Source organism: Prionailurus viverrinus, chromosome B2 (assembly GCF_022837055.1).
Source record: "Prionailurus viverrinus isolate Anna chromosome B2, UM_Priviv_1.0, whole genome shotgun sequence".
Taxonomy (NCBI): Eukaryota; Metazoa; Chordata; class Mammalia; order Carnivora; family Felidae; genus Prionailurus; species Prionailurus viverrinus.
This window is the reverse complement of record NC_062565.1, coordinates 99,392,494-99,412,664: the sequence shown is the minus strand read 5'-3', so window position 1 is coordinate 99,412,664 and position 20,171 is coordinate 99,392,494.

Below are 20,171 nucleotides of genomic sequence, written 5' to 3'. Positions count from 1 at the left end.
TACAAGAAGCCTGAAAAAAAAAAGTAAATGAAAACAAGTTGCTTTCACTCTTATGTGGATCCTGAAAAACTTAACAGAAGACCATGGGGGAGGGGAAAGAAAAAGAAAAAAGAGAGGGAGAGATCCAAACCATAAGAGACTCTTAAATAAAACTGAGAATAAACTGAGGATTGATGGGGGGGTGGGGTGGGAGGGCAGGGTGGGTGGGTGACGGGCATAGAGGAGGGCACCTGTTGGGATGAGCACTGGGTGTCGTATAGAAACCAATCGGACAATAAATTTCATATTAAATAAGTAAATAAATAAATAAAATAAAATAAAAATAAAACAAGTTGCTTTTTTTCATATGTCAAATTGAGAGAGATTGTAAACCATTAAACTATGCAGGTTTGGTAAAGATGTAGGTACCCTTTATTCTCCAGGTAGGCATGTGAATTATAACAATGTTCCTGGAAGATAGTTAGAAATACTTATCAGAATGTTAACAAATGCACATCAGGTGGCCTGGGGAATCTCACATTCCGGAAAGCCTTGCATTCAGGCACAAGCCATGAATAACAGTTTTTCTGAAGGACAAAAAGGGGACAAATCTCTGCATCCTCAGTGAGCCTCAAAGTCAGGAACATCTAGCATTTATCAAAATGACCCAGCTGCATCCCATCAAATTGCTGATGCACACAACTTGAACTACAAAGGTTTCCCTCTTTGTTCTGGGGGTCCGTTGTTCTGAGAGCTGGAATCTGGCATATGCTTTGCTATTGCAAGTAAAAATTCTACTCAGTACTCAAGAAACGGTTCGGGGGGTGCCTGGGTGGCTCCGTCGGTTAAGCGTCCCACTTCGGCTCAGGTCATGATCTCATGGTCCGTGAGTTCAAGCCCCGCGTCAGGCTCTGTGCTGACAGCTCAGAGCCTGGAGCCTGTTTCAGATTCTGTGTCTCCCTCTCTCTCTCTGACCCTCCCCCGTTCATGCTCTGTCTCTCTGTCTCAAAAATAAATAAACGTTAAAAAAAAATTAAAAAAAAAACTGTTTGGGTTTTCCTCTTCTTTTGTAAAATGTATTTGTGTGTTAATGAGGGAAAAAACGAAAGTGGTATCTCAAAATGACAAAAGGGAAGAAAGAGGGGGGCATCTTTCTTGATCACCTCCAGAAAAACTAGGTTTAGGTGTTCTGCAATTACCAAAAACACAACACAAAATGGAAACCACATACCTCTATAGAGCAGGTCTGTTCTTAGTGTTCTATTCTAAAGCAATTGTTCGTTATAGTTGCTTCAAATCTCTGTCAATGGAGGAGGCAACGACTAGTCAATTCTGCCAGTTAGCTCATGCAGTTAAAATGCCAGCCTATTTTTCTTAATAGTCAAGGAGAAAAAAAAAAAAATCTCACCAATTGACAACTCACCAAAGAAGACATACAGATGGCAAATAAGGACAGGATGAGATGTTCATGATCATGCATCCTTAGGGAATTTGCAAATTAAAACGATCATGAAACATCATCACACAGCTATCAGAATGGCCGATATCCCAAACACTGACAACGCAATGCTGGCAAAGACAAGGAGCGATAGGAATTCTCATTTGTTGCTGCTGGGGGTGCAAAATGAAAGCCACTTTGGAAGACGGCTCGTCCGTTTCTTACAACGCTAAGCACACTCTCATCCTATGATCATGCAAGAGCATTCCTTGGTTTTTACCCCAAGGTGTGAAAAACGTCTGTCCACACAAAAACCTACACAGAGATGTTTATAGCAGCTTTGTTCACAATTGCCAAAATCAGAAGCAACCAAAATGTTCTTCAATACGTGAATGGATAAGTAAACTGTGGTGCGTCCAGACAATGGAATATTATTCGGCAATAAAGATGAATGAGCTGTCAAACCACAAAAAGATATGCAGGCCACTTAAATGCATGTTGCTAAGTGAAAAAAAAGATGGTTTGCAAAGACTACATAATGCATGATTCCAACAATACGACATTCTGGAAAAGGCAAAAGTATGGAGACAGTCAAATATCAATAGTTGCCAGGGGTGAGGGGAGAGAAGGAGGGATGAATAGGTAGGGCACAGAGGATGTTTATGGAAATGAAACTATTCTGTACGATACTGTAATGATGGATACATTTGTGAAGCCCATAAAATGTAGAGTACAAAGAATAAATCTTAATGTAAACTTCTGTATATGTAAACTTATATAAGCCTAATGTGGACCTTAATTAGATAATAAAAATTGTAAACAATAATAAATAATAAACATATAATATTTATATAAATGTAAAATAAACTATAAATATATAATATAAGCAATATATCAATATTGGCTCATCAGCTGTAACAAAAGTACCTCACTAAAGCAACAATTAATACTAGGGAAAAATGTGTGTGAGGAAGTGAGGGATGGGATATTTGAGGACTTTACTTTCTGCTTAATTTTTCTGTAAACCTAAAACTGCTATAAAAAATAAAGTTGGGGTGCCTGAGTCAGTTAAGCGTCTGACTTCTGCTCAGGTCCTGATCTCATGGTTTGTGAGTTCGAGCCCCACATCAGGCTCTACGCTGACAGCACGGAGCCTGCTTGGGATTCTCTCTCTCTCTCTCTCTCTCTCTCTCTCTCTCTGCCCCTCCCCTCCTCAAAAGAAACAAATAAACTTAAAAAAGAAAAGCCTAGGGGTGTCTGTGAGGCTCGGTCGGTTAAGCGCCCAACTTTGGCTCAGGTCATGATCTCATGGTTCACAAGTTCAAGCCCGCTGTCAGGCTCTGTGCTGACAACTCAGAGCCCGGAGCCTGTTTCAGATTCTGTATCTCCCTCTCTGTCCGCCCCTCCCCGGCTCGCATTCTGTCTCTCTGTCAAAAAATAAATAAAAACATTAAAAGAATTATTAAAAAAATAAAAGTCTACTAATTAGAAAAAAAAGAGTCAAGCCAATTGTTTCACTGAGTTGGCATTTCAAAAAGTAGATCCAGTTTGACGTGGTTCAGGAGTAATTATACTCTATGGGATGTTATTTTTTTTTCTAAGGCCTTTGACTAACATGATTTCACATATTAATTCTGTTGTGAAAATATCCATAAATTTGCTATGGTTAATTGGGACATTTTTAGGACCTGAAAGAGTGAAGAAGTGGTTTCTCTCTGAAAGTTTGTTTGTCATTGTCCTCAGGGTCAAGAGTCTCACCATCTCTGTCTCCCTGCATACCACCCCCACCCTGGAACAGTCTGATCCTACTGATGGAATGGCATTGGATTTCTTGGCTTGTCCTGAAAGCTTGGCTTCTTTGGGCCTTTTCCTCTTTCACATGCAAGAAAAAAAGACGTACGGTATTACCAGGTTCCCATAAAACAGTCTGCTCCCACCCCCAGAGTATATTCAGGTTGTAACTGTGCATACCTCGACACTGGGCAGCCCAGGAGAACACCCCAGGTGAGGGTAGATCAGAACCCAGAACATTTATAGTAATGGCTTCACAAAAAGCTGTGAGACTGGACCTTGGAGAAGGGTTGGAGAGAGACGTGGCTGTACAGTTCGTGCAGATGTATTGGTCCTGGGCTTCCAACTTTCATACATGGGCACAGCCTTGGCATTAAATATGGGTAGGTCAGCTGCAGGAAGATCCAAATCGCAGCCGGTCCTCACTGTGAGAGGAGATAGCAGGAGACATATGGCACATTTCTTTAAATTTTTTTTTAAAAAATTAAATGTTTATTTATTTTGAGAGAGAGAGAGACAGAGTGTGAGCAGGGGAGGGGCAGAGAGAGAGGGAGACACAGAATCCAAAGCAAGCTCCAGGCGCTGAGCTGTCAGCACAGAGCCCAAAGCGGGGCTCCAACTTGCAAACTGTGAGATCATGACTTGAGCCGAAGTCAGAGGTCTAATTGACTGAGCCACCCAGGTGCCCCAACATGTGGCACATTTCTGAAAGTTTCCCCTGAAGGGAGCTTTTCCAACCTCCTGGGCTCCCAATCTCTAAGACTCCCTGGCCAGCCTGGTTCTCCTACACCTACTCCCTTTAGTTAAGTAGAATGAGGAGAAATAAGTCGAACTCTTCTTTAGCTCCTTGGTCTTCTTTTCCTCCTGTCTTTCTATACCTCTTTTGTACAGCTCTCTGATTTAGTAGCTGGAATTATAAATGGGAAGAGAGCTTCTAAAAAAAGTTTATCTGTCTGAAATTGACAAGTAGACTAGATCACGGAAGTGTTCTCTTGGCAGCGCACCTGGGTGGCTCAGTTGGTTAAGCAACCAACTTCGGCTTGGGTCATGATCTTGTGGTCTGTGAGTTCGAGCCCCACCATGGGCTCTATGCTGACAGCTCAGAGCCTGGGGCCTGCTTCTGATTCTGTGTCTCCCTTGCTCTCTGCCCCTCCCGCATTTGTACTTTGTCTCTCTCGAAAGTAAATATTAAAACATTTTTTAAATAAAAAATAAATAAAGCATTAAAATAAAATAAAAGAAAAGAAAAGAAAAGAGAAAAGAAGGAAGGAAGAAAAGAAGAAAGGAAAGAAGAAAGACAGTGGTCTCGTGGCAAGCATGTGTCCCCTCACCCAATATGGATCAAGGCCCTCCCACGGGTGGGAGTCTGTACTTGGTGCTAAAGACAAAGTGAAGCATAGGGAAGTGCTGCCCCCTGATCCTGGCTCTAGAAGCCATGGGAGAGACAGACACTAAAGAGATGATGACAGTGACAGTTCTCCAGAACCTTAGTTCCCCTACATGAAAATTCTAGCATATTATCTTAGGAATTCCAGTCCCAAGGGAGAGAACAAGGAAACTGGGAGCTTCCCTCAGGAGGGAGAGAAGTGGAGATGTTTATCAGAAAGGCTACCAGAAAGTACGTGCATGAAGTTATCATAGAGCCAAGGCTAAATGATCTTGTGTACCAGAGGAAGAAGTTGATATACATCTACACAGCTAGGCTTCTCAATTCTCCAAGCTATTTTGAATAAGCAAGAGCTGGATGTCAGCAGCCAATAGCTGTAAATACAAAATCAGAAAAGCTTTGAACATTTGGGTGTCAAAGCAGGCAGAAGGCAAATCCATTTTATTGGGCATACTTATTTATAAGAAAGTGACATTTTTGCTTTTAAGCATTCCACTGAAACATCGAGGAAGGGAGAGCTTAAAGATTTTTCTCTTAACAACTGGATGTTAATCACACAATGTACATTACTACTCATGCAGAAAGTATAAATGTCGTTAGTATTCTCTTTATCTAAGATGTGACCTTTATTATTTTATTTTAGTAGATGTAACAAAATAGAGTCACTTAAACTACTTTCCAATTTGTATTTTCATACAAGGTGTTAAACTCCTAACTATTGGATTCTCTAGGGATTTTCTGATGCCTATGTTACATAGTTGGAGAGAAATCTTAGGATAGATACTATTGGAGAACAAAGAAAGGCAACCCCCTGTTGACCTGGGGCATTCAAAGGTGTCTTCTCAGGAGATGATTTTTTAAGCTGGGTCTTGAAAGATAGAGATGATATTAGCCAGGAGACTATGATGGAGATCAGGTCCTTTTCACAACTGGGTCCTTGTCATGGTCTTCACAAGACCATTCTGCCCTTACCTGGCCGTGTTTTCAATTTAAGAGAGAGTTGAATGGGGCATCAGAGAATAATAAAAATATTAACAACCCACCCCTGCTTATATAATCTCATTTGAGCTTCATGAGACCTTATGGATAAATGCAAAGAGTTCAACTTATAAATGAGGAAACGGAGGCCCAAAGAAGTTGAACAACTTGTCTAAAATCATGCAGGTAATAAGTAATAGAGCCAGGATTTCTCCCAGGTCTACAATGCTCACACATGTATGTATATGTATATATCAGTACTAGTTCACTATTACCCTATGCACGTCAGAAGGAATATACCATATTGGCACGGATGTAATCTATTATGAGCAGAAGGAGACTGGATAATATTTGGAACTATTTTAGAATGGAAAAATCCATTATTTGAAATCTTAAAAAAAAATATTTTGACGCAAATGACTCCAATAAACGACAGTAAGCAAGGCAAGGGGGGAAAGAGACAGGGCCAATGCCAGCATTACATATTTAGAGTCATATTTGTTGAGCCAACTTTTACAAACCAACAAAAAGGAAAAAGTCAAGAGAGCATCAGAAATCGATAACACAATTTTAGTGTTAGCTGCATTTAAGTGAGACAGCTCTGACTCATTCAACATGTGATGTCAGGCCAAGCAGATTTCAAGGGGCAAAAATGTATTTTGGGGAAAAGTGGAAAAAGGAAAGATAAATTTGAAAAGACCACATCTTGGTAACGTATCCCTGTGATGGGGATGAAAGAAATCATGAAGGACCTTCTCGGAACCCTGAGGAACCTGTACTCTTTCTTAAATCTTTAGAGCAGGACAGAGCATGCCTCACCCTACAGGAAGCCAAGGCCATATGCAAATCACTGACAAACAAGTGGAAGATGAACACTGGGAAGTCAGAAAGTTTAGGGACCAAAACAAGAGTCCTTAAAACCCCAGTGCCTTTAATCCCTTCAGACAAGGAATGATCTAGAAAAAGAAATGACATAGAAGAAGAAGGAACTATTTAACTGCCAGGAAAAGGAGGGTTTCTGATGGTTTTGGGTGGTCCAATCCACAGTTTAATAATACTTGACCTCAGAAAGGGTCTTGTGTTATATTAACTTAATCCCGTGTTTACAATTAATATGTAATTTAAGCGACTACCCTGTGGTTGGAGTCCTTACTTTTTCTTTTCTCATTCTTTATCTTCTTGAGCTAACATCTATGGCAGGACTCCCTGGGTATTGTTGTTGGGAGACAGGACTGGCATATCACATGACTGATGTTGCTGTTCTACTTTGGGAGGCATAATTTGACCCAGAACTCTCTGAAGCCATGCAACAAAAGATCAGTGTAGGTTTTGTTTTGTTCTATTTGTATTTGTTATCATTTTTGGTGGGAAGGATGCTTCATCCAACAATATTCATGAGTTCGTTCCTTAAATTATAAAAATCTCTGTTACGAATATGACTTTGTTGACCATTATGTCTCCCTGCAGATTCCACAGAGCATAGAAAAGAGTGTTACGATGGGCTATGAGATTCCAACAGGCCAGAGAAGATGGGCTCTAGGGCAAAAGATATGTGCACACTGCTCGGTTTGTAGCAAAATTTATAGCAAGTTCTAAGGCTGTGACTTCCAGGAACGGGGATCCCTGCGCAGGAGGAAATTTAGAATGGGCCCTTGGCTTCCTCAGAATGAACCAAGCTTAAGTCATCGCTGGCTCTCAGAGTGCCCTTCAGCTGTAAATCTGCAAAAGGTCGCAGCAACTTAACTGTATCAACAGCTGTCTGGGTTATTGCATCCATGAACTCCATGTCCGTGCAATGCCTCTGGACTGACAGACCCGGCCAGTTGGCAACGGTAACCACAGGCCATACCACTCCTTACTTTCTGAGCTGTTCAGGCTTCCCATCTCCAACACTTTCTTGTTAGATAACTGGGACCTTGGGGTGTCATGAAATAACCAATTTTCTTTTGAAATTCCTTCTTTCTTCTTTACCTAGAAAGGGGCAAATCCACCCATGCTCTTGGTGTAGGCTCTTAGGAGACTGGGAGTGATTCATCTCCGCTACAAAATGAAGTGTTTTACAGGATATGAAATACTGTTGTGCAACAAGAAAGCTGCTAGATTGTTTATTCTCCTTCACTTTATTGAGTTTTTTAAATACAAAAGTTATCCGTGCTTGTCATTACAAATCAGACAGGGAGGAAGGTGACATTCGACAGTGGTGTCCTCTCTCCACCCCCACCCCACCCCACCTGCAGTCAGGTGTGTCCTAGTCTGGTGTGCATCCTTTCACGCCATTCTAGAAGCCCGTCTGCATGCATTCCAGCCTACCTACACGGACAGCACAAAGCTCGAGTTCTGACCTCTTCTGCGGGCCTCTCCCACCGTCTCAGCTGGAAACCAGGCTTTTAATCCTTTCTTCTTCCTAAGCATTTCTACCATGCTCAGAGTTTCTGGAGTAGCCATCACTCAGTCTGCTGGGGAAATGGGATGAAGCGTAGTGGACGAGACATAGTCCTGGGCTCCCTGGGTCAGTGTTCTCTGCTTCCTGAGGGACCAGTGGTCAAATAAATGGGGTCATTGAGTCTCTCTCTGGTCTGAGCTTGTCAAAGGTGTGAGGGTTGATGCAATGAGATACCTGTGTTGACCCTGGTGCAAAAAGCAGACTCTGGAGACATCCGACCAAGCAGGAGAAGCTGGGGAGAAGATGGTTGTTCTCCTTTGATAGCTGGTTCTGGAATATTCTGCAACAGTGACTGGATTTTTCAGGACTCTTACTTCTCCTCCTTGGCCTCCTGCTGAGGACAGTGTCAGGGCTCATTAGCACTTCCACTAGAGGCGAGCCCTTGCTGCGAGAAGAGGTGAGAGCAGTCAATTTTGCCACTCATTAGCAACTCTGGACAGATACTGGTGGGAAGATTGACCCCATTGGCAAAATTAGAGTCTGCTTCTCTGGGGGCACAGCTATCCATCTAGTCCTTTTGCCATCCACATGTCACCCAGAGTTGACTATCTGCTGGTCTCACAGAGCAATGAACAAGACAGTATTTTTTAAGGTATTAGTCACTTTATATAGTACAATAACTCTATGAATCGCCAGTGTTGTGATCCTCAATGTAATGGTGAAAAGGCAGAAGGAAGACTCTCTAAAGTAAACCAGACACCACGACCATCCTGGTACCTCATTGCTCTGACCTAAAGAGTAAGGATTGGGGGGCGCTTGGGTGGCTCAGTTGGTTAAGCGACCGACTCTTGATTTCGGCTCGGGTCATGATCTCACGATTTGTGAGATCGTGCACTACATCAGGCTCTGTGCTGACAGCATGGAACTTGCTTGGGATTCTCCCTGTCCCTCCCTCACTCACTCACTCACGCACACACACACACACACACACACACTCTCCCTCTCTCTCTCTCTCTCTCTCTCTCTCTCTTTCTTCCTCACAATAAATAAGTAAACATTGAAAAAAAAAGAGTAAGGATTGAATTTGAAACAGTTTGGGCTGCTTCAGATTTATTCACGTGCCCCACAAGATCCCACTCTGATCAGACTGCCATGATATTTGTACAATAATTTACAGTGTGCAAAGCACTTTAGCAGGTCCTTCAATTCTTACCACAACTCTGTCAGGTCATGACTTTTATCTTTATCTCACGGACAAAGGAAGAGCATAGTAGTTGGAACTGAATTGCCCAAGGTCAAGCCCGGGGCTCTTTCCCTGAAACCAAAGTACATATATTGAGATATACCAGGACTTAATAAACAGAGAGAGGAAGGGCCTCTCTTAACATTGTTTGATGACATGAGGAATGAAAGGAATACAAAGGAAATCAAAGTGCACCCCTGTCCTCTAAAGGTGAAAATCATACCTCAGTAAGATTGGTCATCCAGGGTGCAGGTGGACCGTTGAGCCAGCTACCGTTGAACCAGCTAAATTAGGTGGGAAGGATTTCTTTTTCTTGCCTAGTCATCTTTGAAACATTGGTTTTCATACAATGTAGCTCCTCATGCTACATGAATGAAGGCAGAGGACATTTTGTTAAGTGGAAAATGCCAGACCCAAAAGGGCAAGTACTATCTGATGTCACTTACCTGAGGGATCTGGAGTAGACACACTCATAGAAAGTGGAGCAGAGATGACCAGGGGCTGGGGTAGGGGGAATCAGGGGTTATGGTTTAATGGGTACAGAGTTCGAGATAGTGCCAAAGTTCTGGAAATGGATAACAGTGAGGGTTGCACAACATTGTAAATGTGATTAATGCATTGAATTGTACACTTAAAAATGGTCAAAATGGGGGTGCCTGGTGGCTCAGTTGGTTAAGTGTCTGACTCTTGATTAAGGCTCAGGTCATGATCTCATGGTTCCTGAGTTCGAGCCCCACATCAGGCTCTGTGCTAATTGTGTGGTGCCTGCTTGGGATTCTCTCTCTCTCCTTCTTTCTTTTCCCCTCCCCTGCTTGCTCTCTCTGTCTCTCTCAAAAATAAATAAATAAACTTAAAAAATAGTTCAAGTGATAAGTTTTATGTTACGTATATGTCACTATAATTTTTTAAAAGAAAAAAACTTACAAAAATGTAGTTTGATGCAAAAAAACTTGACTTGGAGATTCTTCACAAAACATATCTATGGCAAAATCTGTGCTGCAAATGAGTTGAACTACTTCCTTTTCTGGTTGAGCAAACACTTTGTTTTTAAAATATTTCCCCCAAGGTTTTTTTTTTTTTCTATTAGCTATTTTGTTTGTTTTCTTCTGTTTCTGTTTCTCACCTCAGACAAAAAGCTCTTTTGAGTTCATAGAATTACAGGTAGTTAGGTAGTTCCTCTGAAGAGAATCATTTTCTCTTCGCTAAGTGATCATTTTTTTACATTAAAAAAAGTGACGGTTAGAAAACGAGTTGAAATTTCCACATGATTAGAAGCAAATGTCTCATTAGGAACTTAACCAAGTTTGGGAGACCCTTTCAAAAATACCTGAGGATTGAATCACTATATCGTATACCTGAAACTAATATAACACTATACCTTAATTATACTAGAACGTAAAAAAATAAATTAAAAAAAAAAAACCTGAGGAGAAACTGGAGGGACCACATTTTTTTTTCAATATTAAAACCAAGTTTTATTTCAATCTGTTAAATTGGAGGCACACAATGACCCAGACACATCCCTTTAAAATCCTTTCCTTGAGATGCCAGAACTTAGATATGAGGGATGAACAAAGAGTCTGGCAAACATGAAAACAGTGCGTGCAAAGGGCCTGTGGCTGGAGAGAGCCTATGATATACCCCAGTAGCAGCACATCCTGAATGTGGGACTTCTTTGCTTTTATCATCTGGCAAGTTTGACATAAGTGCAGTTTTATAGATGACTCCACCTGCTCCTATTGTGATATCGGCATACTTCAATTAATAAAAGAAGTATTTAAATGTGGAAAAAAATAAACGAACTCAATAACAATAAAAAAAATAATAAAGTAAAATAAGATAAAATCCTTTCATTGTGGGGCACCTGGGTGGTTCAGCCGGTTGGGCGTCCGACTTAGGCTCAGGTCATGATCTCCCGGCTTGTGACTTTGAGCCCCACGTAGGGCTCTGTGCTGACAGCTCGGAGCCTGGAGCCTGGCTTTGGAATCTGTGTCTCCCTCTCTCTCTCTGCCTCTCCCGTGCTCATGCTCTGTCTCTCTCTCTCTCTCTAAAAAAATAAACATTAAAAAAATTTAAAAAATAAAATAAAATAAAATAGAATAAAATAAAAATAAAAAAAAAATAAAATAATATATAAAATATAAATAAATATATAAAAATAAATAAATAAATATATATATAAATATAAAAAATATATAAAAATATAAAATAAGAAAATAATAAAATAAAATAAAATAAAATAATTTCCTTGCAAAAAAGCAAACGATGGCATAAAAGGAGTATTTCTGAGGTTTGATCAGAGTAACATAGAGCAGGACCTTCAGAAAGGTAGGCAAGGAACCTGAGCCAGGATGTGCCAGAGCTGAGGTGGTTGTTTATCATTATCATTATTATTATTATTGTAAGAAAACACATAATAGGAAATTGCTCCCTTAAGTGTACATTACACTATTGTCAACTCTATGCATACGGTACAGCAAATCTTTGCTTTTCCGTCTTGCGTGACTGAAACGCTATACCCTTTACACAGCAACTCCTCCTCTTGCTCCTCCTTCCAGCTCCTGAAACCACCATACTGCTTTCTGCTTCCATGAACGTGATTTCTTCAGATACCTCCTCTGAGTGTTATCATTGCAGTATTTGTCTGTGACTGGCTAATTTCACTTAGCATACTGTCCTCAAGGTTCATCGTGCTTAGCCTGTGACAGAATTTTCGTTTTTTAAAAAAAAATTTTTTTAACGTTTATTTATTTTTGAGACAGAGAGAGACAGAGCATGAACAGGGGAGGGGCAGAGAGAGAGGGAGACACAGAATCTGAAACAGGCTCCAGGCTCTGAGCTGTCAGCACAGAGCCCGACGCTGGGCTCGAACTCCCGGACCGTGAGATCATGACCTGAGCTGAAGTCAGACGCTTAATCGACCGAGCCAGCCAGGCGCCCCTAAATTTTTTTTAATGTTTATTTATTTTTGAGAGAGAGACAGAGACACAGTGTGAGTGGGGGAGGAGCAGAGAGAGAGGGAGACACAGAATCCGAAGCAGGCTCCAGGCCCTGAGCTGTCAGCACAGAGCCCGATGCGGGGCTCCAACTCACCGGGCTGTGAGATCATGACCTGAGCCAAAATCGGAGGCTCAACCGACTGAGCCACCCAGGCGCCGCAGAACTTCCTTCTTTTTAAAAGGCTGAACAATATCCCATTGTATGTAGTTCTTACCACATTTTCTTTATCTGCTTATCTGTCTATGGGCATTTAGGTTGTTTTCACTTCTTGGCTATTGTGAATAACATTCCTTTTGAATAGCAGGCTGCTTCTTTGGGGAAGCATTCTGTCTCCAAAGCTATTAACTATAGGATTTGGGGGTGGGGGTGGGGGGGAGGGATAGTTTTCTTTTTCTCTTTCTTCTGAGTTTGCTTTTTGCTGTTTACTTATTTTTATTTCTATTCTTCATGTTAAAAACTTTACTCAAACGTCTGAGAATACTTGGGCTGTTCACTGACCACTGAAAGGTTGAACTCTGTGTGCTGTGGTGAGGGTAAGGAGGAACTTGACCATGGATGTGTAGGGTTTAGGGCAAGGACCTGTAAGATGATTCAGGGAAGACTTGGGTTTCTTTTTCACTTTTGCCTCCAGAAACCCCAAATGTTATTATCTTCATACCCTTTCTTTGGGGCCATTCATTTCCTTCATAGAGAATGTACTAGTCTCCTACCTGAGGGCTCTATGCAGGTGTCCACCTCCTGGGAGTGGGGAACAAAGGGCAAGGCTGAGAGCTTCCTGGGTCGGATGCCAGCATTCCCTGTTAGAACAGCATTTTGTCCGTCGCCTCTCTGCTGTGACTGTGGCCCCTCTTGGCCATCTTCTCCAACAGGAAGTCCCCTACTTGAGTGCTGACGTGTGGCCCCTGCTTGCTGCTCCGATGGAGAGTGACCTGGGATCGAATTTCTCCTTAAACAGAATTTCAACCAAACCTCTTGTTTTTCACCTCATCTCCACCACCCCCTCCCATCCTTCATAGTTCTGGGGTTGCTAGTTCTCCACCCTCCAGTGGGCACTTGCTGGTCAGTTCTCTGTTCCTCTATTTCCTCTCTTTTCCATCCTGCCCAATCTGATGGCATTTCTCATTTGTTGTGGGCCATTTTCCAAGTCTCTGCCCTTTTTGATGCATGCAAACATTTTTTCTTTCTTTTTTAAGAATGTTTCTATATTTATTTTGAGAGAGAGAGCGTATGTGCAAACGAAGGAGGGGCAGAGAGAAAGGGAAGAGAGAGAATCCCAAGCAGGCTCCACTCTGTCAGTGCAGAGCCGGATGCGGGGCTCAAACTCACAACCCTGGGATCTTGACCTGAGCCAAAATCAAGAGTTGGACGTTTAACCGACTGAGCCACCCAGGCGCCCCGCATACATTTTTTCTGTTACTCTCATTTTACTGCATTTTCAGAAGGAAGCAGAGATAAACATTCATGTTCAATTCACTGTGTTTCATTGGAAGGTCATTCTGTCCACCTCTTTAGCGCACAAGTGTTTCTGCATTACACTCGGTCTCTAATCCATTGTTACTTGCCTGCCTTCCCCGTAGACTGTGTTTTTTCTGAGGGCAGCGGTCTCCTTTGCCTCGCCAGCCCCTAGCATAAAGGGCATGCAGTCATTATTTACTCAACTGGAATAAATAAATATTTATTTATTTAGTTGGTGCTGCCCATTGGAAAGCTGGAAAATAAAGTAAATGACCACATAAAGCCTCACCATCCTCCCATCCTCTATTAAAGATGGTCCTGATGAAGGAAGTTTTTCCAGACTGAAGCAGAAATAGCAAAATCCTCATACAGTGCCTTGTTTACAGTATATACAGATTTTCTGTCTTGTTCAGAGAAGTGCTTATTTTACTTAGAAGTAATTGCTTTTCAAAGGCTGGCAATTCTCATTAGTTACCAGGTGAGTGAATCTAATAAGAAAAGTCTCCTGACTGAGCTAGGAAAAGCAATGGAACAAAATGTATAGTGGGGATTTTTTCCCACCTTGCAAACCAAATAGCTCCTGTGCTACCCGTAATTGAAAGAAAATTGACATGTATTATCTAAGATGCATTTTTTTCCGTGTGCGCAAAGAGAACTGGGCACGAAGGGGAGAGACGTTTGAGGCCCAGAAAAGGGCTGTGCTGAGGAGAGCGTTCGCCTCTTACAGAGATGTGATGGGGCATCATCGCGATGCTTCTGGGGGAGATTTCTGAAAGGGCCAGTATGAGTCTCCTAGGACTGTTGTAATAGATCACCACAGACAGGGTGGCTGAAAACAACAGGCTTGTTCTCTCACAGTTCAGGAGGCCAGAAGTCTGGAATCAGTCCCCAGGGTTGCCTTCTTCTAGAGGCTCTGAGGGAGAATCCATGCCATGCCTTCTTCCCAGCTTCTGGAAGTGGCTGGCAGTCCACTTGGGGTCCAACTGGCATTGCTTGGCCAGCAGCTGTATCGCTCCCATCTCTGCCTCTGCGGGAGGATAGTCTTCTTCCCCCTGTGCGCGACCCCAGATCTCTCTTTCCTTGTAAGAAGATGGGCATTAGGGTCCATCCTAATCCAGCATGACTTCAGCTTACCTTGATTATATCTGCAAAGACCCTAACGAGATCATATTCTAAGGTTCCAGGTTGATATGAATCTTTTGAAGACCCGATTCAGTCCAGAAAATGGCCCCAAACCCGTATCCTCCTGTCTCCTACTTCTAGTTATAATTTTGGAGACTACATTTGTAGCAGAGTATTTTTAGACAGCTGATGTGGGAGAAGACACAGAGAAGGTGCCTGGAAGATGAAGAAGATGAACGTTACAGGTGAGGCTCCCACCCTTGGGCAGAGGCTCTTAACCTTGGTTGCACACCAGACTCGCTCTGCCTTTGTACTCCTGCTGCCATGCATCAGGTGTTTTTGTTTGTTTTTTTAAACATTTGTCTGTTTTTGACACACACACACACAGAGTGTGAGCGGGGGAGGGACAGAGAGAGAGAGGGAGACACAGAATCTGAAGCAGGCTCCTGGCTCTGAGCGGTCAGCACAGAGCCCCATGTGGGGCTCAAACCTGTGAACTGTGAGATCATGACCTGAGCTTAAGTCTGATGCTTAACCGACTGAGCCACCCAGGCGCCCCCCCGCCTCAGTTGTTTTTAAAGCATCCGAGGTGGTTCCAATGTGCAACCCAGATGCAGACCTCAGCTCCAGGCATTGTCCCCAAAACACCTGCGGTAAGGCCGCCTTACTGAGTGAGCCCTGATGGCCTCTGTGGAAGCGGGTCTCGCACACGTGTGCTCTTGCCGACTGCTGAGCAGTTAGCACCGGCACGTGTGGATTTTATTTCTCCTTCATTTGCTTTGAAGGAGAACAGCTTCATCTGTACCGAACACTCAAAAGTTAATAAGGAAAAAGAACATTTGTAGGGGGATGTGGCTAAGAGGGAGGTTAATATTTAATTTCATTTTTCAGAAATAATTTTTTGTACTTCTCCAAGTAGCCTGTGCTCACAGAAATGTGAAAACCCCATAAAAGCCAGAGAAGAAAAGAAAATCACCTATAATTCTATCCCTCTGGGAAAACAATGGTGTGGTGAATATTCTAATGAATTCTTTCTATGCATGTATAAATATACAATGTGTGTTTTACAAATAAGGGATTATGTGATTTTGGGGTTTGAGTTCTTCATTTAGCAATATAATGTTAAATATACCTCAATAAATACATAGCAATAAATATTTCCCATTAAGTAGCCCTCAGATTTTGAATGGCTAAATGTTATTCCTTTGTGAAGAGAATAGACCATCATTATTTAACCAATTACTACAAGAGAATTTCAAATGGAACTTTTCCTATTGTCTGATTCATGGTGCAAGACCCAGTGCTGAGCAGCAGAGGCCCTATCTCTCCATCCTCAAGCGGGCTCCCAGACTCACCCCCACAGTGCTCCACTAACCTCCATGCCACCCCCCACCCAGTTTCTATAAACCCAAGATGTGGGAATTGGAGGAGGCATTGGATAGGGAGTTCCTGGCCTAGGGCAGAGTGTTCCCCTGGTCCCAAAGCCAGATGGATCATAGGATTTGGGAACGTCTGTGTCTGCGGGGAGAGACAGGCATCCTACTTCCGAACATGTGCTTAGAGTGCAATTGCTGATCTGCTCCTTGTCTGACTGAGCTGGAGGAAAGGAACTGGTTAGACTGGAACTGCAAAGAGAGGGAGCAGCCCACCTTGCCCCACCCTACCATCTCCTGTGATAAGGAGGCCTGAGCTGCCTGTGGCCAAGTGGATGCCATGTCGGGAAGCCAGGCTGTGCGGTGTTTCAGGCACCCTGCTCAGAGGACGACTGGCTACAGGGAAAAGGGCCGGCAGCAAAAGCCTGTGGGTTTTCCAGTGGGGGCTGGAATTGAGGGAGGGGGGGATGAGGTCCAATAGAGGCACACCTCCCCCCGTGAAGGGAGGCATCCCAAATAATTTATCACATGCTTGACAAGACACTGATCACCTGGAAGCCCAATACTTAGGGGACATGCAACCCAAGACAGAAGCACACCAAGTATAAAGACTTGCCCCACACCCTGCTCCAGGGGACCTAGAAGCAGCAGAATGAGGAGGAAGGAGCATGAAGGAACAGCTCAAGCCCTCTCCCCAAGCAGCTCTCCAGGCCTTGGGGGGAGGGGAGGGCGTTGAGTTAGTGATGCGATACAGCAACCTGGTCATGTGGATCAATAATAATAATCAATAATAAAATATGCATGTCATTTAACCCAGCAGATCCATCTTTAGGAATTAATCTTAGAAAATAAATGATCAAAGATGTGGGGAAAGATTTATTTGTAAGAGAATTGCTGTACACAAAAAGTATCTCCCCACATCCTGAAAAGCCATAATTTTTTATGTTAAAAAAATCACCTGTTCTTTCAATAACTAAGAGTTAACAAAATTCTGAGGTCTGATATTACATACAGTGGTAATACCACAGCCCTTATAGTAAACAGAACTCAGATTAAAGAAAGAGTTTTAGAAAGCTGGCATTACATAGTGTCACTGTGTTCCAGTTGCTAATGCTATGAAAAACTACCCCAAATACAGTGGTATAAATACGGCCCTTTGAATATGCTCCCGGATTTTGTGGGTCAGGAATTTAGATAAGACACAGCAGGAATAGCATGTGTCTTCTCCAGGATTCTGGAGTTTTAGCTGGGAAGTTGAATGGCTGGGGTGTCTCAAACATCTGGGGGCTGGAAACATCTGGAGGCTTCTTCACTCACGTGGCTGGCACCTGGCAAGCAATTGCCAGCTGGGCTCAGCTGGGACGGTCAACCAGGGCACCCTCGTGTGGCCCTGTTAGCTGGGGCTTCTCACAGTGTGGCAGCTACGTTCCAAGAAAGGACATCCTCAGAGCAAGATTTCCAAGAAAGAACCAGATGGAATCTGCATGATGTTTTATGATGTAGCTTTGGAGGTAAATGGTGTCCCTTCCACCATACTTTATTGGTCGAAGCTATTACAAACCTGCCCATAGAAAAGGGAGGGACATGGACCCTATCATCTCTCAAAAGAAGGCGTGTTAACTTGCCATAGACAGAGTTCTTCATCTTTAACGAAACTGGAGTAAAGCGTACAGTTATAGTCAATTTATGCTTCATGCCTTTTCTCTATGATTGGTATACATATGGGATGTCTTTTCTCCAACAACAAACATGATATTCTCACACCAACCATCGTCCAATTCTCTTACACCGATTGGGTGTCCAGCAATTCAATTAAGTTCTGACACTGAGTATCCAGAGTAGCACAGACCCAAGTTAAGGGCTCAGTTCCACAAGTCTGCCCCTCACTTCAGATGCCATTTGCAACACCAGAGTCCCCAGGCTACCCACACTCCCATCCAACTTGGCTACACATTTGGGGGTTCCCATTGCTCCCTTCCATATTTGATAGCTAGAATGACTCAGAGAACTTGGAAAAGCACTTTGCTAATGATTTCTGGTTTATTATAAAGGGTACAATTCAGGAAAAACCAAATGGAAGAGAGGCATAGGGCAAGGTATCAGCGGTGTGGAGATGCAGAACTTCCATACCGTCTCTGTGCGTACCGTCTTCCTAGCACTTCAACGTGTTCTACAACATGGAAGTTCCTCCTCGTTGTTTCAGTTTTAATCAAGACTTCCCTACCTAGACTTGACTGATTAAATCGTTGGCCATTGGTGAATGAACTCAATCTCCAGATTCTTTCCCCTCTATAGGCATTAGGGGGTGAGGCTAAAAGTTCCAACTCTCTAATCACATGGTTGCTTTTCTGGCCACCAGCCCCCATGCTGAAGCCTTCTAGGCCCCACTTTGAGTCAGGTCATTAGTTGGCAAGATATTCCTATTACTCAGGAAATGCCCAGGGTTTTAGGAACTGAGTGCTAGGAACCAGAGAAGAGCAAATATATAGCACAACATAATATGCCCAGCTATTATGGAAACTCCAAAATCTACTGGAAATCTAAAAAGGAAGATGGTACGGTGCTTGCTTTGAGGATCTCTGAATGTAATGGAGCGGACAGGAACAAAACAGATTTCTGCAAATGCTGTGAAATACGTGCCTACCTGGACTCAAAGGAAGAGTGACTAACTGTAGGCTGGGAAGCAGGTGCTTTTCAAATTGTTTTCCACTAAGGAAGAAAGCGTTTACTTGTTAATATTCCCCTGACTGTTCAGAACTCAGTCAGAGGATTTTATCATCAACACATTGCTTATAAAGTCACTGCTTTTCCTACAACTGTAAGAGTACAATGCATTTCCAAGTCAAACGATGGAAAATTGGATAGGGAGGAATAGAACACTCAACAAGTAGAAATGATCTCTATATACAATGTTCTCTAAAATAGCCAGTAAAAATGCAGAAAGGCTCTTGCCGTGAAGATAGGTGGGTTGTGGATTTTGTACATGTGGTCTGTGTGTACTTGAGCATTGCACCCGGAAACTCCACACAGTAGTACAAAGGAAGGCCTGTACCCACAGGTCTAACTTTCAAGAAGATATAAATCAAGCTAAATAAACTGCCCAATATATGTTCTATCCTCCTATTTTGACAAATATATCTTCATAGCTACTTGGACGAACCAGGTTCAAGTTTAGGATACTCTTTTGTACAACAAAGTAGAATAGAAATTAGTGACCCTACCCTCAGTTTCTCTGTTCTTACTTGTGATGCGCCTTTCCAAGAAATTGTTCCATATCTTTGTCAGACAGCCTCACATCTGGCCTTTCAATTTACTTTGAAGATCAGCCAGTGAGAACCTAGGGACATGGTGGGTTAGATTATACCCCATAAGACCGGGAAAGAGGAGCCCATCTCAGTCTCTGATCTTTAGAGGGCCTACCTCTGGTCTTCCTTCTATGCTTCTCCCTGTGGACAGGAATCCACTGAGTCAGAGGGATGTGCCAACTCAGAGCCTGAGAGCCCTCTTCTTCTGGACCAGGCACCAGGTACCCAGTAGCCAGCATTCTCTATCTGCTATGGACTCAATGTTTGAGTCCCTGCACCCAAACTCACACATTGAAAGCCTAGTCCCCAGTATTGTAGTCCCCAGTAGCCAGCATTCTCTATCTGCTATGGACTCAATGTTTGAGTCTCTGCACCCAAACTCACACATTGAAAGCCTAGTCCCCAGTATGGTAGTACCCAGTATTGGGAGGTAATTGATTGGAGGGAGGGAGCCCTTATGATGGGATCAGTACTCTTATAAGAGACATGAGGGAGATGATCTCGGTCTCTACCATGTAAGGACACAGCAAGAAGGTGGCCATCTATAAAGCGGAAAGAGGGACCTCATAAGAGATGAATCACCTGGCACCTTGATCTTGGAATTCCCAGCCTCAGAAGTGTGAAAAATAAATGTCTGTTTTTGAAGCCATTCCGTCTATGATATTCTGTTAGAACAGCCCAAGCAGACTAACTGGGGACTACTCCAGTGTCCCTGAG